Source organism: Dysidea avara, chromosome 2, assembly GCF_963678975.1.
Source record: "Dysidea avara chromosome 2, odDysAvar1.4, whole genome shotgun sequence".
Lineage (NCBI taxonomy): Eukaryota > Metazoa > Porifera > Demospongiae > Dictyoceratida > Dysideidae > Dysidea > Dysidea avara.
This window is the reverse complement of record NC_089273.1, coordinates 7697221-7716834: the sequence shown is the minus strand read 5'-3', so window position 1 is coordinate 7716834 and position 19614 is coordinate 7697221. Positions and strand designations below refer to the sequence as shown.

At 36.6% G+C, this 19614-nt stretch overlaps 1 long non-coding RNA gene across 3 annotated transcripts; it reads right to left on the bottom strand.

The window, feature by feature from the left end:
• Positions 1–444: 444 nt before the first annotated feature.
• LOC136242890 (uncharacterized) lies at positions 445–2650 on the bottom strand. Of its 3 annotated transcripts, XR_010694668.1 has the most exons (8): positions 2397–2650; positions 2132–2342; positions 1920–2079; positions 1693–1797; positions 1373–1642; positions 1102–1312; positions 615–679; positions 445–555 (listed from the first exon to the last, which is right to left on the bottom strand). It is a non-coding gene; the product is annotated as an uncharacterized lncRNA (long non-coding RNA). The 3 variants fall into 3 exon arrangements; XR_010694667.1 differs by having other exon boundaries at positions 1373–1797; XR_010694669.1 differs by having other exon boundaries at positions 1373–1797; positions 2472–2650.
• Positions 2651–19614: the final 16964 nt, after the last annotated feature.

Below are 19614 nucleotides of genomic sequence, written 5' to 3'. Positions count from 1 at the left end.
CCTAGGGATGGCGTTTTAAGCTGAAATCTTTTAAACTCCATTTAGTGCCACACCCCATGCGAGTGTTTATAAATCGCCAGTTGTCTTATGGTGTGAAGAACAAAATCACTAGCGAAGGTGCTTTAAGCATACTCTTCAATTCTCTATTTACATGTAATTTTTAATAGATTAACCACAAAGGCCGATAAGGTGAATACAAAAGGTAACAAGCCTTTAGGGGTTACCACCTCTATGTAGTGTTTACCATGTAGCTTGTGTTGTGGCTTTCATTAAGTATTATGCACACACAAATGGTGCAACAAAATTTTGTAATAGATTGCTCGAATGTGGTTGGTGGTGTTGTGGCTCGAATTTGGTTCGTGGTTTGCCAGTGACCATGTATAAGTTGGGTTGTTCCACACAACTTACACAATATTCAAATTTCATGATGGCCATGAAAATTTCATGATGGCCATGAAAATTTCTTGCCATATGGTAAACATACAACAATGTGTAACAACGTTAATCAACATCACATCAATGATTCCTTGTATGTCAGCATGACGATACTGAGACCTGTAAAAGAATAAGCAGGCACTGAAGTTAACCTTAATTTAAACACTCATGCAACTGACCTGGAACACTGGTTGCAACACCAAAAACACTTGTTTCGATATCTGATGACACAATCCAGCAGGCACTGAATTAAAAGAGAATGTATAAAAAATCAATATGCCTGGCTGTATCAATCATAGCATGGATAATCAAAATGAACAAAAATTATATCCCATGCTAAGTGAATGAATAACATAACTGTTGGGTAAGCATGTCAAACCTGAACATTAGGACATTAGTCAAACAAAAGTATGCTATCACAACTTGGTCATAATACAATGTTTCTACCACTGGACTTCACACTGGTTGCCCAAAAATTGTGCCATTCCAGGACAACAGCATAATTATGAAACAAATAGTTACTACAACACAGAAGGCTTACTGTTGTACCGTCTACACTGATATACCATAATTTAAAAACATAACAGGTAGCTAGGCATTAAATACAATACACTTAACATCTGGGTACTAGGAAAAAATCACTAACATCACAACATGTAAACTGACCTAGAAATTAACATCCTTGATGCCACTACAGTCTACACTGGATATTGTTTGAACCCATCAACACTATACCCGATACATCTGAGTAGACTGACCTGCAAATTCACATCACTAGTATACAGTGATAATTGATAACTACAAAAACAACAATTGCAATAATACAATTCTTCTGTACGTCAACTGACATGAAATTCATGACACTCGATACCAAGACCTGTAAAAGAATAAGCAGGTACTGAAGTCAACCTTAAATTAAACACACATGCAAACTGACCTGGAACATCGGTCGCAACACCAAAGACACCTGTTTCGATATCTGATGAAGCAATCCAGCAGGCACTGAATTAGAAAGATAATGTGCAAAAGATCAATATGCCAGGCTGTACCAATAAAGGATGGATAATCAAAATGAACTAAAAATATATATATCCCATATGCAGGTTAAGTGAGTAACATAACTGTTGGGTAAGCATGTAAACCAGAACATTAGGTCATTAGTCAAACAAAAGTACGCTATCACAAACTGGTCAATGATAATTGATAACTACAAAAAGAACAATTGCAATAATACAATTCCTCTGAACATTAACTGACCTGAAATTCATGATACCTGTATCTATGTTCTTGCATGGTCTCAACTTACATATGTACCATGATCACATTCAACTGCTAGAGGATAAACCAGTATGACCAGATGGCCTGCAAAAACCAACAAACAGGTGTTAAATACAATACACCTAAAGCCTGGAATATGAAAAATATTATATAAGCATTATTCCACACCGATATAGTAATAGATTATAGGATGTTGTGGAACTTGCCTAAACGTGTAAACATGAACAAGAGGACAACTGCATAATCTGGACACTTGGAATTGTCCAATACCTGATGAACAAGTTAGTACAAATGACATTCACTTCAACATTTTATCCCAGCTGGGTGAATCTCTTGTAACTGAGTAAAAAGGTGTTTATTTTCCACCTGCAACCAAAGTTCTACATTTCGATCTGTGGTTGAGTGTACATAAACTGACCAGGAAAATAAGTATGCCATAGCCGGGGTATGGTAATGGTTCCTTTCCTTCTGTTGTGACATTACTTACAGCTGACTGGTAAATGATCATCGATGTCCCCGTGGACCCCAACAATGAGTATATCAATAACTTCACAAGTTGGAATAAATTTCCTTTCAACATGTGGTGGAATGAATTTCTTTTCAGCATCTGGTGGACAGGTCCATAAACCCTATCGCACAAACGCGGTGAATCAGTGTGTGGCGATGTGACACGTTACACAAACTTCACTCCTCGTTTCGTTAGCATTCAAGACTGGCATATATCATAGAGTACCTCGATCAGTATTCTTGACTCTTACTTTTTCAAGCGTTGCTCAAGCGATGTAGTTTCTCACGAGGGGCTCGAGTTTCTCATTAAAGTCGAGCCGATTAAAGTACGCCTCACCATCTAGTTACATTCTTAAACCATTCAATTTAAAACCACGTATCACGAGTGTCCGCTTCAGGTAATTTGGGACTTTCCACGAGATTTCCCCTAAATAGATCACGTGTTAGTTGTCAATCCGGTGGATTCTGGTGGTATACATGGTTCAACAATGTGGTAAGTGTACATATGCTGTCAATAATTGTTTGTGCACTGCTAAACTAAGTTATTTTTGTGTGGTAAGTATGCTTGAGGAAGGGTCTGGGGGACGAAACTAATGCTTTGACAGCAGTTGATGATGGCCAGGCAAAGAACTGCGAAAAGAACTACTGTGATAGTGTGATAGTAGGAAAAAATTCCCACCCCTATAACTCTGCCTAGGGGCATTATCTACAGCCAGCGGCGGAGGAAGTAGTTGATATGAGGGGGGGCTGGGCTGACACCCAGACTTATTTTTATAGTTTGGTAAGGTGAGACCAAAAAAAAAAAAAAAAAAAAAGGTCGCAACCAACTGACAAGAGCCTTCCACCTCACCAGGTACCATTTCTAGCTGATAAACTACATAAAAATCCTTTCATAGCTCGCTACACACTGACTACTTTATTAGAGGGACTGCTCTATTAGAGTATCTCGATCTTTATCACCCACTCCAAGAAAGATAATTTCGGTGTGATATCATTCTGAGGGGAGCTTTAGCCCCCTAGCCCCCCCCCCTTTCCGCCGCCTATGTCTACAGCTACTGTATTATGTTGCCGATATGTACATCCGGGCCAAGAATAAAGGTGAAGGTGGTAGCAAGGCTCAATCCTATTATTCTGCTGAACAGGCAAGGGAGTCTGGGACTCTGGGGGCATGCTCCCTCAGGAAAGTATAAGTACTACAACTTTTTTTGTTTTAATTGCTTCATTAAGTATAAAAAGTTCAGTCAAAAGGTGATGATCGAGGCTCTGGTCTTATGCACTGGTTGGAGTGGTTGTATCGATACTGCACTGTGGCAACCTTGAGGGGTTAGTGCTGGCATTATCCTTGGCAATACTATTCCATCTCCCCGAGTCTTGATGATTGAGTCCTCCTTTCCTTTCTCTGCTGCTCCAATCCTGAAGTTGTGACCACAGTCAAAAGGTGACGATCAAGGCTCTGGTCTTGCATCTATACTGTACTGCAACACCCTTGAGGGGTTAGTACCGGCATTGTCCATCGCAATACTGTTCCATCTCCCATATACAAGTCTTGATGGTTGAGTCCTCTATTTCTTTCTCTGCTGCTCTAATCCTGAAGTTGTGACCAAATAATAAAAAATGGTTATAACATGATAAATGATTATGGTGATAACAATTACAAATGTATTTATAGCTGTGTAGCAACTGTAAACTAATTAGTCACTTGCAAGTTTAATTAGGTGTCTGAAGCATTTAACATGCACAGATATGAGATATATTCGTCACATGCAGGCTGTAAAGATAGATTTACTCTAATAGAACAGTCATACTACACCGTGAATTCATACTTCCGAATTTACAGTGTTATGAAACAATCATTATTATGTATGGATTTTACTGACTCTCCAAGATAATATTCTGCATTAATGTTAATTGCTCATTTCCAAAAAAAAATTACCTTTTAAACCAAATTTAGAGTCTATCACTGACAAAAATGAGTGATATCCACCCCAAAAACACCTTCGCTGTAAAAAAGGCGTGTCCAAGAAACTACAAGTACCTGGAACCCAATGTAAAAAAACAGAAAGAAAACAGCTGAGCTGAAGTGAAAAGTAACTGGTAACTTAAAGAGCTGATATCTGAAGCGGCCAAGAATACAATTAGTAAAGTTTAATCCATGCAAGAACACCTTGGCTATAATACAGGTGTGTACATGAAAGTAACTGGCAACTGAAATGGCTGATATCTGAAGCAGCCAAGAATGAATGGTCATATACAACTAATTCAAAAATTTAACACTGAACCTTTATAATTCGGCTGTGTTCTATATTCACTCTTGCTGCATCGTAAAGTAATTTCTTTTAACTCTAATTGGCTGGTAATTTGGCCGCCTTTTTTTGCTCTATTATACTGACTATTAAAAAGGCGGCCAAATTACCAGCCAATTAGAGTTAAAAGAAATTACTTTATGATGCAGCAAGAGTGAATATAGAACACAGCCGAATTATAAAGGTTCAGTGTTAAATTTTTGAATTAGTTGTATATGGCCATTCATTCTTGGCCACTTCAGATATTGGCCATTTCAGTTTCCAGTTACTTTCATGTACACACCTGTTTTATAGCCAAGGTGTTCTTGCATGGATTAAACTTTAGTAATTGTATTCTTGGCCGCTTCAGATATCAGCTCTTTAAGTTACCAGTTACTTTTCACTTCAGCAGAGCTGTTTTCTTTTTGTTTTTTTACATTGGGTTCCAGGTACTTGTAGTTTCTTGGGTGCACCTTTTTTTACAGCAAAGGTGTTTTTGGGGTGGATATTATTTACTCTAATAAAGCGGTCACATTGAAATGAAATACTCTAATACAGCAACCAGCTAAAGAATTCAAGACTGAGCTTAAAACATCAATGAAATGGTGTGATACAGCAATAAACTGGTATTATTAGTCAATTGTGGTGGCATAATGTTGGGAATAATGGGCAATTCTCAAAAGCATAATAGGTGAATTTTTTAGCACTGCTCAAAAGCATAATGCTCAATTTTTGGAGCATAATAGCCTCATGCCTAATCTTGATGAATAAAAAAGGATCCAGTTATTTCACTGGAATTGCAGGTAACTAAGCATTTGTATAGTTAGCCATTTAGTGTAACACAATAAACACAATTGTTCAATGACAGCAAGAGATAAGTTTAGAAGGAGCTTAGCCCCTCTGTAATCTCTTTGACAGAGTCTTGCTCACTTCACATCCCCTCTCCCCTGCCCATGTGTGTAACTACTGTATTATGTTCACAAAGTAATAGTTCATAGTTGTGAACTTCCAGTTACTGTAGGCATTGGAAGGCAAATCTATAACCAAATTGTAACTAATAATATTTTTAACTTTAATCTTTACTGTATGTGAACAAATTTCGCATGCTGAACCTTCAACTTGCACATGTCATAATGATATTAAAAGTGTATAGTTGAAAACATGCAATTGTGCATTGAGGGAAGTATGTTGCAAAGGTAGGCTTTACCAGTACTCAAAATTCAAATGCTCAAAATTGCAGTTTAAACTTAAATTATTGTCAAATGCTGACTGTCGTATTAAAGTATGTAGATATCCTGACTGTTATATTAGAGTGTGTGACTGCTCTATTAGAGTATCTTTACCTCTTCTGTAAGCAATAATATTCATTCATAAAACAGAAATCATAACAATATTAAATTTTATGATGGAATTGCATTTTTGACTGGCTGGCAAAAACAGGACATGTGAGCACAAACTGCAACCTGCTGTGTAATAAAATTATCTCAATACCAGGATAGAAATGAATTTTGCATTCTCTGTAACCAGTATTATTACGCTTATTGCATGTTTCAATTTTGCAGAAAATTTTGTGGGCATACCATTATAGTGTAAAATGTTATGTGTGATGAATTTTAAATTAATGTGTGCATTGCACATTATAATTTTATAATTAACAATTTAAATACATTGAAAGTCACACTGTTATAATAATGCTGGATGTTTTAGTACTCAAAATTGATTCATACAAGCCTGTGTGTACTTGTGATTGCACATCACCATTATAGGCAATATACACTCTCTGTATAGTGTCTATGTATGTAATTGTATGAAGTAAAACCATTGTAGCTTGTTGCATAGCTACTTTATCACCCACAACTTGTAGGGACAAGAGCAGGTCTAGGATTTTACAAGGAGGAACACTAACTATACAAAATTAAGAAGGAAATTAAGGGAATTTTGTAACTTTGCTTTTTGCACCTTGTTGCTTAGTTTATCACCCACAACTTATTCCTATAGGGACAGGGGCAGGTCTATATAGGATCCCACAAGAAGGGATGCTAATCACATTTTTAGTAGAGTAATAAGATGTGCATGCCTGATATGAGTATACAACTACAGTAGTGTACTGTGCCAAGCTGGAGGGGTTTGGAGGCATGATCCCCCAGGACCTTCTAAGATTGAATTTTAGTAATCATTTTCGCAAAATTTCTTCAAAAAACATATAATACTATGCAAATTGTGAGCCAATTCATGTTAAAAGAGAGTGATCATTATTGAAGGTTACATTCTGATGGTGAATCTGAAACATTATTAATAGCACTAAAATAATGTAGCTACTGTAACTGCAGTCTGCAGCAAGCAATATTAATTTATGTTGCAACTGTTCTCAAAAAAATCATTGTCCAAGAAAGGTCAATGCCTAATTATGTATAACTCATTCATACTGTGGCTTTTCAAAAGCATCTTCTTTGGAAGTTTGATATCAATTTATTGTTCTTTGTTGTTTTTATGTGTAAAAAGCATCATCTCAAATCCAACACTCGGACATACGTATGTATGTAGCCATCCTCTGTGACTGTTCCACTCAACGTTAACATCTTAGTTGAAAATTTTTACAAACATAATACCAAAGTGTTCACTGCACATTTTTTTTGAAATGGCTACAATGCAAAGGTCACTATACTGTATGAGAGTATGTAGCAATCTTGAAAACTGAACTGCATAATTATGCTCAATATTTCAATCAAATAATGGTTAAAATTTTAATGATGGGCAATATCTGAAAGATAAAACAGCATTTTATTATGGCATTTTCTTGGTTCCTATATAAAATACGCACTTGTGTGTTGCATGTCTGCACTAGCTGTACTTGGCCACCATCATGTATCTTGATCAAAAGTGAACCTGTCACAATGATTTTGTACAGATAATACTGAGTAGTTATAGGTACTCTCTCCGATACAATAAACTATTGATCATAGCTAGCTATACTAATAGTGATATATATATTCAACAAAGATCACTGTCCATGGCCATTGCTGTTCAAAGGGTCAACACACCCCAGCTCTTATAGTTTATACTAAATGGCATGCATTTCAAGTGGTAGCTACTAATTATATCATATGTGCATGTGTTAGGCTTGCGCCTAGTATGCTGGCATAATTTCAAACATAATAGGCTAGCAAAAGTATCAAACATTATGTTAGCATAATAATAGGACAACTTTCAAGGTTTTATATTAAATGTGTATTGCACACCAAAAGTACAGCAAAACATGAATACACTACACTTCAGTGCTGCATATCATATCACGAAAATGTGCAACATTATTATTTTCACTATTCCTTTGCCAATTATAATGTACACTTTGCAGAAAAATGAAATACTCTAATAGAGCAGTCACTTACTGTAATACAGCAGTCAGGAAAGGCTGATATACTCTAATAAAACAGCTAACTATAAAGCATAATCTTGATTTTGAAAGCATAATTGTTAGCATCATAGGCTGGATTTTTGAGCACTGCTCAAAAGTATAATGAGCTATTTTCAAAGCATAATTAGCTCAAGCCTAGCATGTATATCTAGCAAGTCTAGATTGGGATGTCATGAACTGACTCTAGTAGTAGTACTGACTAGGCTTGTGGGAATTATGCTCAAAATTTTCATCATTATTCTATTCCGAAATTCTTTTAAAAACTTATCATTATGCTTTTTATTATTCCCCAAAATACTCATTATTCCCAAAATTATTCCAAATTTTTGTAACTTTTTCTTCATTTTAGTAATTAAATTGTACAGCATGACTTTAGAACAATAAAAAGTACTAAATTCAGCTGTGTCAATTCATTTGAAAAGCTTTTTTTGCTAGCAAGATGTTTAGTTACTAGTAGTATGAGTAATAAATTATTCCGCACCGATCGTTCTATTAGAGTAAGTGACTGCTCTATTAGATTATCTCGATCTTAATTTACTTTTATGCCAATTATGCTCTAAAACTGCATCAAAATGCTGGAATAATGCTTTATTCTATTACCCCATCATTATTCCCAAAATTATTCAGGCATAATTCCCGCATCCCTAGTACTGACACTGTATTAAGTTACTGTATTTCAGTAATGCATATATATATACTGTAGGCTATGTTTTTCATTTGCAATGAGTAGTTTGTGATGCATTGTCCAGCATCTAACTAATTGCCAACCCTCCTGATTCCCATTTTATGCAGACCTGCTGTATCATGTATCAGCCACAACATTGGTGCTGTAACCAAGAGTGGTTTGCTGCTTTGTAACTCTCCAGACAGGTGTTGTGGTATTGTGACATTTTAATAATATCTATCAAGATAGACCATTTTACCATTCCTTTTTTTTCTTACAGCAAACCAGGATGTAGGAGGTGGGCAAGTTGAAAGGATTCTGCAAGGCACACCGGGCCCATTTAGACATGATGAACAGACAGATACCATGGGCAGATTTTAGTTCAGCATGTATTTTGAAAACTGCTGTACCCTGTGTTAGAGCTGTACAACCACAAAGTATCTATGTTTGATGAAGGAGCCCATAATTCATTTTTTAGCCAACAGATTGGATTAGTGCCCCCACCTCCGAGAAAATTAAATATTATTATCTCTTGGTGGTGAAACTTCCTCTAAGTAGCAATAAGAATCATGCTGGAAACAAATGACGGAGATAACACAATTTCAGTTTTAGTGGTACCCCAGATAGCAGCACATCTGTCAAAACTTAGTCACCTTAACTTTACAGAGCATTCCGCCTTAAAGTTTGTCTACCCTGTTGGGTCTGTAAATAATTTTCAGATTCACTGGAGTTGGCCACAATTGGGAGATAGTAGGCAACCATATTGTAAGGGGGAACAGCCATGGAGTCCAAGCTTAAACATCTACTGTCAGCGTTACTCCTAATTCAGTCAGAACACCATGTTGCTCATATGTACACAAACCCTAACGCATAATCTCCATTTTTCTTACTGTACTGATCCACCACCCAATAGTAGTTCAACCGCCACTTCCAACACTTTTAGACATACTTCTGGCAAAATATTACCTAAACCATTCATGATAACCTATCGGAGGGAGCATATAGCTCATAATAAGGATGAATACTATGTAGTTCAGATCAAGTCATCCCTTCCTCTTATCTAATCAGTTACTGTGAGTGTCAAACATGAACACTTGCTATAAAGCTGGGATATCAACCCATTTGTTTGTTAAGGAGATAAAATTGAACCTGTGTACAATACCCAAATCCTGTTGGTTTTAAACATACATATGTTGTGAGCTACTGTACTCTATCTATAGCTGTACTCCACAAAAAAATATAATTATATCACTCTATGCATAGATTTATAAGCCTGGGGGTTATAAATCTATGCTCTACGAATATCACGATGGTGGTCCATAAAGGATATTCCAGGAACAAGTGGGTCATCAATGTTATTATATCATTATACCAATGGAGTGTTGGAATGTTGTAAACAACTTTGTGGTAAGGTAGTTACATGGATGATAGCACTTGAATATTATTTCTTAGTTCATTAGTGCTTCTCAGAACTAGTTATTATAATATTATGCAATATCCACATGATTCCAACAGTCACTAATGGACATGCATATATTGTTGACTGTAGTCCAGTATGAGTTCATTATTTTTTCACAAATATGGGCAGTCTTGCCTTCCTGTTTAAAAGTGTGTAAACTGATTTTCTCTGGCAAACTACAGTATAACACTGCTCACTTGTTGCTATTTACAAGCTTTATAACTATAGTAATTGCGCAGGGTGTTCAAAGACTATTGCCTATTGGTAATCATTTTTATGTCACAATGTGTAATTGCATGATGTAAAACCTCTGTCAATGTGTGGTGATTTACATAAGTAGTGTAGAGAAGACATACAGATGCATTAGCAGTGTTAACAGTACACAGTGCTTGTATCATTGCTAGTGGTAGAGATATAATTTTTGACAACAAATCACACTAAGGCTTTTGTGTAGATTTTGTGAAAAATATGTAGGTTATTTCTAAAACACTTCTTTGATTAAGTCTAGCTATAAAAGGCAAGAAAAAAACTCAAGTCCAGTAGTCCAGTCCAATAGTTTAATCCAGTGAATAGATACATCAGATTCTCTTTTCTAAGACAGTTTTGGAATTGCCATTGTGTGTGGTGGCTTTATCGCTATTTTGTTTATGGTGCCATTGGAGTGCAATTATTGCTTACAAGAATACAAAAGTAATTTGGGATGACCAAATTAGCTAAACAAACTGTTTCTATTTTTATGGTCAATATGGTACTTATTTTTATAAACATCACTCAAACAAAGCATCCCGTTCTCACTGTTTATCTCCAATGAGCTACCATGCTCTAATCACTTAAGGTGTGCTAGTGATCTGTTTGTTCAAGGACGTGGTCACAATCATTCACTTTATAGGTTCAGCTACTAGTAAGTGTCTACTACCTCATATACTGTACAGTGATATAGAATCCCATCCAAAAACAGCTTGTAGCTGTAAAAAAAGTGCACGTCCAAGTAAAGCAGAGTTAACTGCGACAAAAAGTAATGATATCATAATGCAGCCATGTGCGAGGTATGCAAGTTGTAAAATTAATATTAGCTAATCAGATAATACAATGTTATTGTTAAAGCGTTAATGAGAACTATGTGATGCTGCTAGTTTTTAAGTGTGTGAGCATCTTCATAAATGCCACACAAATTTAATTCTCAATTAAGCAATGTGCATAGATTTTCTGTTAGCAATAAATAGTTTGAGTTTGGCCGCCTTTCCTTTGTTCATAGCATTGCCGTCTACAGGAAAGGCGGCCAAACACAAACTATTTATTGCTATCAGAGAATCTATACACATTGCTTAATTAACAAGTTGTAAAATTAATATTAGCTAATCAGATAATACAATGTTATTGTTAAAGCATTAATGAGAACTATGTGATGCTGCTAGTTTTTAAGTGTGTGAGCATCTTCACGGGTAAATTACTCATTGAGTACGAAGGGGGATCAAATTGACCCATGAAGATGCTCACACACTTAAAAACTAGCAGCATCACATAGTTCTCATTAATGCTTTAACAATAACATTGTATTATCTGATTAGCTAATATTAATTTTACAACTTGCACACCTTGCACATGGCCGCATTATGATACCATTACTTTTTGTCGCAATTAACTCTGCTTTACTTGGACGTGCACTTTTTTTACAGCTACAAGCTGTTTTTGGATGGGATTTCAATACTTTTTGTAAGAGTAAGCATACACTGTTGAAAACAATAGGAGATTTTTCATGGTTTTGACAGAAAACCCAGATTACAGTGACAGAATATTAAAATACAACCGTAATTTTAGTGGTATGCAACTGCAGTCAACTAACACCCATTTTAACTAGTAAACCCTTAGTAACACTTTGCCTTTCATCTTGTACTGCATCAAGATACTCTAATAGAGCAGTCACAAGACAGTTGTAACACAGCAATCAATATTACAGCATAGTTACAACTTCTGCCTAACACTGGATTGTATAGCTTAAATTACTAGCTACTTATAGACTTTAAAATATAAAAATACAGCACTTGTAGAAACATGACTGTTCTATTAGAGTGATTGACTGCTCTATTAGAGTATCTCGATCTACTTCAAGCATAGACTAATTCAAGCGGAGGAGCCATGTCCCTGCCCATATCAATAGGAGCTCTTGTGAAATTAAATGAGAATAGTAGAGGAATGGTAAGTAGGTGCAGAGACAATAAAGGGGCGCGTAATTATGTCCTGTTGTAAATAAGCGCCTTTAAAATTTATAATTACTACTAATTATTTAAGCGCACCAGATATGATCTTTGCGAGGCTGTTGTCTCGTTGCTTGTCTTTTCGTGTTGAAGGGATTTAGTGCCACTGAGACACAATTCGTGAGTCTAACTATACATGTATTTGTGTTGTAAAACTTAATTGTAAAAAGGCGATTAGCGCATACCATGATAAAACATGTGTTTGTACCTCGATTTGTACAGTAGTCTCTTATGATTATTAGAGATAGAGTGGTAACACCTGACGTCACATCGTTACATAATCACTTCCGCGGGGGCAGAAAATGTGCGCATGCCATTGGGGGGAGCCTGTATTCCACGGAATACGGAATAGCGAATAACGGAATAGCGAATAACGGAATAGCAGAACTACGGAATAAGCGAAAATCACATTCTAAACATTTTGTTATTGTTTATAGCCTCTATAACATTTTAATATACATTCCTCACCTCGTAGAGAACACAATCACGATTGCACCGATCCTCGGGGCGATCTTTAAATAGGATATGTATAAAGATATTCACTCTAGAACAATCTAAACTACTGTTAAATACACTTCACTACATAATCGCTAGAAAGCTAGAAGTTCTTTGTGCTATACTTGCTCATACCAGCTGTCACAGACGAGCAGCTAGCTAACTGGCCGAAGAGTTTAGGACAAAACAATCCACCCCCTAGGTAGCTACCATGCACGCATGGAATAATCTGACCTTTCTTATAACTATGTTACCATTTCCTAGAGTGTTTCAAATAAATTCGGAGAATAATACTGCTTTCAGCTCCCAACATCAGAGCTCCAACCTCGGCTCTAACACTTCGTAAATAACTCTAATAAATTCGGGCAGTTACTCGTGTGTGGCAGCTGGTATGAGTAAGTATAGCACAAAAAAACTTCTAGTTTTCTAGCGATTGTGTAGTGAAGTGGCTTAGTTAGATTGTTCTAGAGTGAATATCTTTGTACACATCCTATTTAAAGATCGCCCCTAGGATCGGTGCCATCGTGATTGTGTTCTCTATGAGGTGAGGAATGTATATTAAAACGTTATAGAGGCTATAAACAATAGCAAAATATTTAGAATGTGATTTTCGCTTATTCCGTAATTCTGCTACTCTGCCGAATACAGGCTCCCTCCATTGGGGCATGAGTTTACTTTGCCTGAGGTTTGTTGATACTGTCTTTCTAAATGAAACCACGTTGTCAGGAACAAGGAAGAGAGTAGTACAACAGATATTTAAGTAGTGCAGGTTAGTTTGACCCGTGCTGGGAGAGTTATGGCTGATAATTGCGTGGGAACAAGGATTTTGACACTTGAAAAGTGCGATAGAGCTTTTCCATCTCCTTGACTACCAAAATCTTAATTGGTCCACTTTAGTCAGATGCAGAAACGAACAGAAGGCTACAATGTTATTTAAAATTATATCTCACCAAATCGATATTAATGCTGATGATTTCCTTTTTCCTAATCCTAACCTACATCACCCCAGAGGCCATGATAAGAGATTTTTAACCCCAATGACTAGAATTAACTGTTATAAATTTTCTTTTTTCCCCTCTGCAATCAATATTTGGAATTCCTTACCCCAACACATGATTGATTTAACAGAGATTGACCAATTCAAGCACAGCCTAGCTGGACTAGTAACTGTTTAATAATTTATCAATGTGTATTATATGGTCTTGTGTATAGTAAATATTGTATAATTATATTAGTTTGTTTTTCTTTTGTAATTGACAGTAGCAATTGTACCCTTTTTGTGCACCATACTCTTTTGAGGTCTGCACAACAATCAATAATAATAATAAAATTGGTGCCGTAATTTTTTGTTTATTACACCGTATTTCGGCCATATTTATGAACATCAGTATCGAACATTCTATGGGGATATTTCCAACCGCTTTTCAGGTTAGCGTGTATTTTATATATGTTAATTCTTACCCAATACCAAGCCCATCCACCACAGCTTGGACTGTTAGTTGTTAGCGGTTTACAGAGATTGGCTTATTTCAACTTGTCCATAGGCCCGTTGCGTACAAAATTGTTCAACAATATGGCTGACTTAAATGGCTGTCAAGGAGATAAAAAAGCTCTATAGAAGATTCCCACAACATTTATTTTCAACAAATTGACATACAATGGTTCATTATTGTTCATTCTTACTAAAGTGTTGTTTAGTGACAATGGCTTTCTTGAGTTGAGTCCAAACTAACAGCCGTTTTATCCTTTTATCCAGGGTAAAATCAACCTGACAATTCCTTCATTACAAGATTGGATAGAGTTTGCCTCTGTGCCCACTGTTTGAGTATTTATTATTGATTTATACTATATCAAGGCTGCTAGCTACCTTTTAAACTAACCTGATACCCAAGTGATGTTTTTCATCATGTTTCCCAACTTCTGGTATAAGTTTCATGCCGAATGGAGCATCAGAAGCCAAGTTGCAGCCTCTGCAAGGTGCTCTGCCATTGAATTTGCCCTAATTTTTGCCCCGTGGAAGTTGCGGTTACACATTTTAACATAATTTTGTGACGTAATAAAAGTTATCGCTCTATTGCATCAGGGTAAAAACATTTTACTGCTATATTTAGAGGTTGTAGCATTTGTATATCTTAGTATCTTAATAAATAATCCTCCATGATCACTAATCACTAAAATAGTACAGTGAAAAGTGGTCATTATTCAGGTAAGAACAAAATTTTCTGACCTAGCTTATTAAGGAGGTGGCTGCATTTTGCAGCCTTAAAATGGTAAGAAGCATGCTGTTCTAACTGGCTATAGAGATGGATTTAGTGTGAACAGCATATGAGACAGTGAGTGCTGGCAGCAAGGTGGCAGCCAATCTGTTAGGGCATCAAAGACACTGCTTCAGACATAGACAGTTGCCTGTCAACCCAATGTGTAAAAATTTTCACTTTTGGTCCTTATAAGCAAAAGTGATGAAGTCATTTTCCATAGGATATTATATTTTTCAGAGTATCTCTTCAGTTCTACTATATAGTAGCCAAGCATAAGATGAACATAACACAGCATTCCAGTGGTTTAGTGGTGATCACAACACTGCCTGAGTTAAACTGTGGTGAGATTTGAGACTACCATAAGCCCTGGAATGCCTTCAACACATGAAATACGAAATATCTAATGCCTGGCTTTCATCCACAGTGGACCTGTCTTGGTGGCCACCTGTACAAAATGGGAACAGCTGCCATACAGTCTTGCAAGTGAAACAGTTGCCATACCCCTTAATTATCAATTTTTTAAATTTTGAGCAAAATTGTGTGTGCAAGCGAGTGCGATGTTGTGCTTCGGCAGTGTCATGTATATGGTAGCCATATCAGATACTGCCTAGCAGTGACACATCATGAGTATTTAAGTCAAAATGCGTTACTTTATCATCCATCTAAATACAATCCCTGAATGTGTCATTTTGTGTACAGAGCAATCTGCCACAAGAGTTGACCTGAGTAAGGTTTCAGCGTATATTGCTAACCATTGATATTGTTCACCATTGTTAACCATATGTACAGTGAAACCTCACTTAGTGGCCACCTCTTTAATAAGACCACCTCATTATATTGGCCACCTATAGAAGGTTCCAAATATAGCTAAGCATTACTTAGGACCTCATTAATAAGGCCACCTTGTTATTCAGGCCAACTTTTTTTGGTGCCAGAGCTGGCCCTATTAATGAGGTTTCACTGTACTTATGTGCATTTTTGTTTTTTGTAACTTTTCTTCTTCAGGTTTACTGATGGGCACTGTTGACTGGTCCATGCATAATGTGGTGACTTGAAATGCTAAAGTGGTATGTAGCATGTCTTGTATGCACGTGTTGTAATGTGTTGTAATGTGTCCACACATCTTAGAGATAATATAACTGTATTCTCTATAAATACTCAGTTCCATTAGCCATTGGGTCATAAGTGGGTTGAGTATGGATCATCCAGGACAATTTGGGTCACATTTTGTCCTGGCCAAGTGGATCTCATCCACTGACAGAATATACAAGATCAGATCCCTTGCATAAAATACAGTGGAACCCACCTTTACTCAATAAGCAGGTAGCAGTGTATAAATTCTCAATTTGGAATTGGCTTTTCAAGAGAGGTTGTCTTTCTATACTGGTGGCCATTAAGACAGGCTGTACTGATGGACTGTGTATACTAGAGATGCAACACTTAGTGTCGTTTGATAGTGATTCAATGAAAACTATGTATTATTGTATTTAAATACTATACTATTATATTGCAACTCTAGCACATATTTATAACAAGAATGTTTCTTAACTGTTTAGACATACTGGAGCCATACCCACTCATCTGGATTCTACGAATGGATTCATACCAACTTATTGTGACTGCACTTGCTCGTTACTCCCACTGTGTTTGGATGAATATACATGCTGTCATGTGAGACTTGCTACCATGGCGGGCTACTGGAGAAGAATTTCATAGCAGTTATATCGCAGTCATTGTTGTACAATTCTTATATTATTGTTGTAAAAACTATTTGGTATTCATGTTTCCTCTGTATGTTGTAATTACATGTGTAATTTTGTGTGGGGGTGCTATAAAATGCATGGTGACAATTGTAAATTTTTCAGGTGGCTTTGCACATTTCCTTTTAGGCTAGCTACATGTGCTAATTACTCACAGCTTGTGTCAACAACTGGTAGCTAACTGCAGTGTGCTCTGTGTCATTCTTTAAGCCGCGCCCTTAGAGAGCAAATTACGTAGGGGCGACTAATTTCAAATCGAACGATGGTATGCAGCACCATAGATTATAGACTATAATCTATGGCCGCACACTTCTTTGTGGCTACATGCACTGATTAACTACATAGAACGCTAGTTCAATAACCAGTGACCGCAGTTGTGCTCTGCGTCATTCTTTAAATTCCGAGTTAAATTCTTACTGACAGCAAAATACGCGGGGCAACTAAATTCAAATTTCAAACTAGCCATTCTCGAAAATATGTTTCAATCTCAACGAAAATTTTAGAACAGTTTAAAGACACATTTCCCTACATGCCAAGCGAGTATTGCGGAAAACAACAATATGGGGTTTGTATTATATTATTATTATTATTATTATTATATTGTTTAATTAGCAGAGCCCGCCTGGGGCATAAGTGCTAATGTACATTAAATTAAAAGTGATTGTATAATAATTGTTTGAAGCTGTCAATAGTTTGTTGGTTGATGATGTCTTGTGGTAGTCCAATCCATTCTGGTATTAATCTTGAAAAAATGAGTACTTATAATTGTCTATTGATGTATGATAGTGTAGGAATTTTTGTTCATGATTAGATCTTGTAATAGTGACAGGTGATAATGTTGGTAAGTAGCTGTTAGGTATTTCAGTTAGGTTGTGGATAATCTTGTATAATAGAGTTAATCTTGCACATTTTCTCCTTAATTGGAGTGGTGGCCATTCTAATGATGTTAGCATATCAGTTATACTATCTCGCATATTCCTTCTCCATGGTCGATTCAGGACAAATCTAGCTGCTCTATGTTGTATCATTTCTATTTTATTTATGTCCTTTAGGTGGTATGGGTCCCAAATTGCAGCAGCATATTCCAGCACAGGTAAGATAAATTGTTTATAGCTTAGTTCTTTAAGTGCACGTGAACAGTTTCGTAAGTTACATTGTAAAAAACCGATTAGTCTGGTTGCCTTGTTGCATACATGGTTAACTTGTGGTCCCCAAGAAAGATGGTGATCTATTATTATTCCAAGGTAAGAATGCTGTTCAACAACTTTGAGGGGTCTGTTTGACATGTGATAAAGAAATGTTGTTTTATGGTGGTGTTTGGATAACTGAAGAATGCAACACTTGTCAACATTAAATTTCATTTGCCATGTTTTAGCCCAAGTATTTAGTGTATTTAAGTCTTGTTGTAATAGCTGATGATCGTTAGGAGAATTTATTGGTCGATAGATAAGACAGTCATCAGCAAATAAACGAACAGTGTTCTGAATATTTGATATTAGATCATTAATATATAGTAGAAATAGTGTTTGTCCTAAAACTGTACCCTGAGGTACTCCAGATGTGACTTTACATGGGGATGAGTATGTGCCCTCAATGACTACTTGCTGTGATCTGTTGTGTAGAAAAGATGTAATCCACTGAAGTGTTTTCCCTCGTATTCCATAATAGTCTAATTTCTTCACAAGCCTGGCATGTGGAACTTTATCAAATGCCTTTGAGAAGTCAAGAATTCCATGTATTTGGCCTCTAGGTCGACTGAGGATGACTGAAACTTCGTTTGGTGCTGAAATTTCGACTGTAGGGTAATGATGTATGATGAAATCAATGATGTGAATCTTGAGGCGATCGAGATAGTACTGAAGCGATAGCAGGGCAATCAATGCTCAGAATGCACAAAGGAACGCAAGGCATGCACCTGTGGTTGCGTATAACCGCATGCGAAAAAAAACAAAAAACCCAAATATCCCCTTTCATGTCGGCAATCTCGATCACGGAACAACCGACATGAATTTGCTTCACTGCTTGTGTGGTAGTTAGTAGTGACACAATGAGTTCATCTTTAGAGTTTCAGAGCGATAGCGTAAATGACGGGTGAGTTATAGACAAGCCAAATTTCGCCAAATTTGACAACGTTCGTTCCTGTAAAATCCTAATGTGTAGTGGTCGAGTCATTTATTGTCTGCAGCGCGCGTTTCTGCTTTACTGGCCGCGCCGACTCACTACCGTGAGTCTTGATGTAAGTACTTCTAATAGTTTTGTCTTGGTAAGGTTTTAAAAGACAACGTAATACAAGAAACTATTCTGAATTTCAGCTCAAAAATGCCTTAAGAGTAACTCCAAACCCTTTCAACAAGTTTTTATGGAATTTAAATTTTTTCTGTTTAAATGAATTTTAACAAGTATGACTTGATAACGCATACAGCATGCCTTGAATTTTCACTGTTTGACATTGCTTCATCCCGAGATATGTCATTTAGCCAACCACAGTGTGTACAATGCACACATCACAGACTTACATTTGTTCTCCTTTGTATCCCAGCTCTTTTGCTGAAAACACATTTAATTATAGAACTAGGATGTATTGAAGCAAGACAGATTATCTACACTTGCAGCTATACTAGCAGACCTTAAATCCCTACTTCAGTCATTTCAAGCCACCAAGCCTATGTAGAGTAATGAGTTACATATAGGGCCAGAATGTCGCAGACATTGAAGTCACAGCAGTCATCTGTATTATTACTGTAACAGCTATTTTCCTTCCTGTCAGTATAGGGCTTCCTATGATATCATAACTAAATTAAAACTA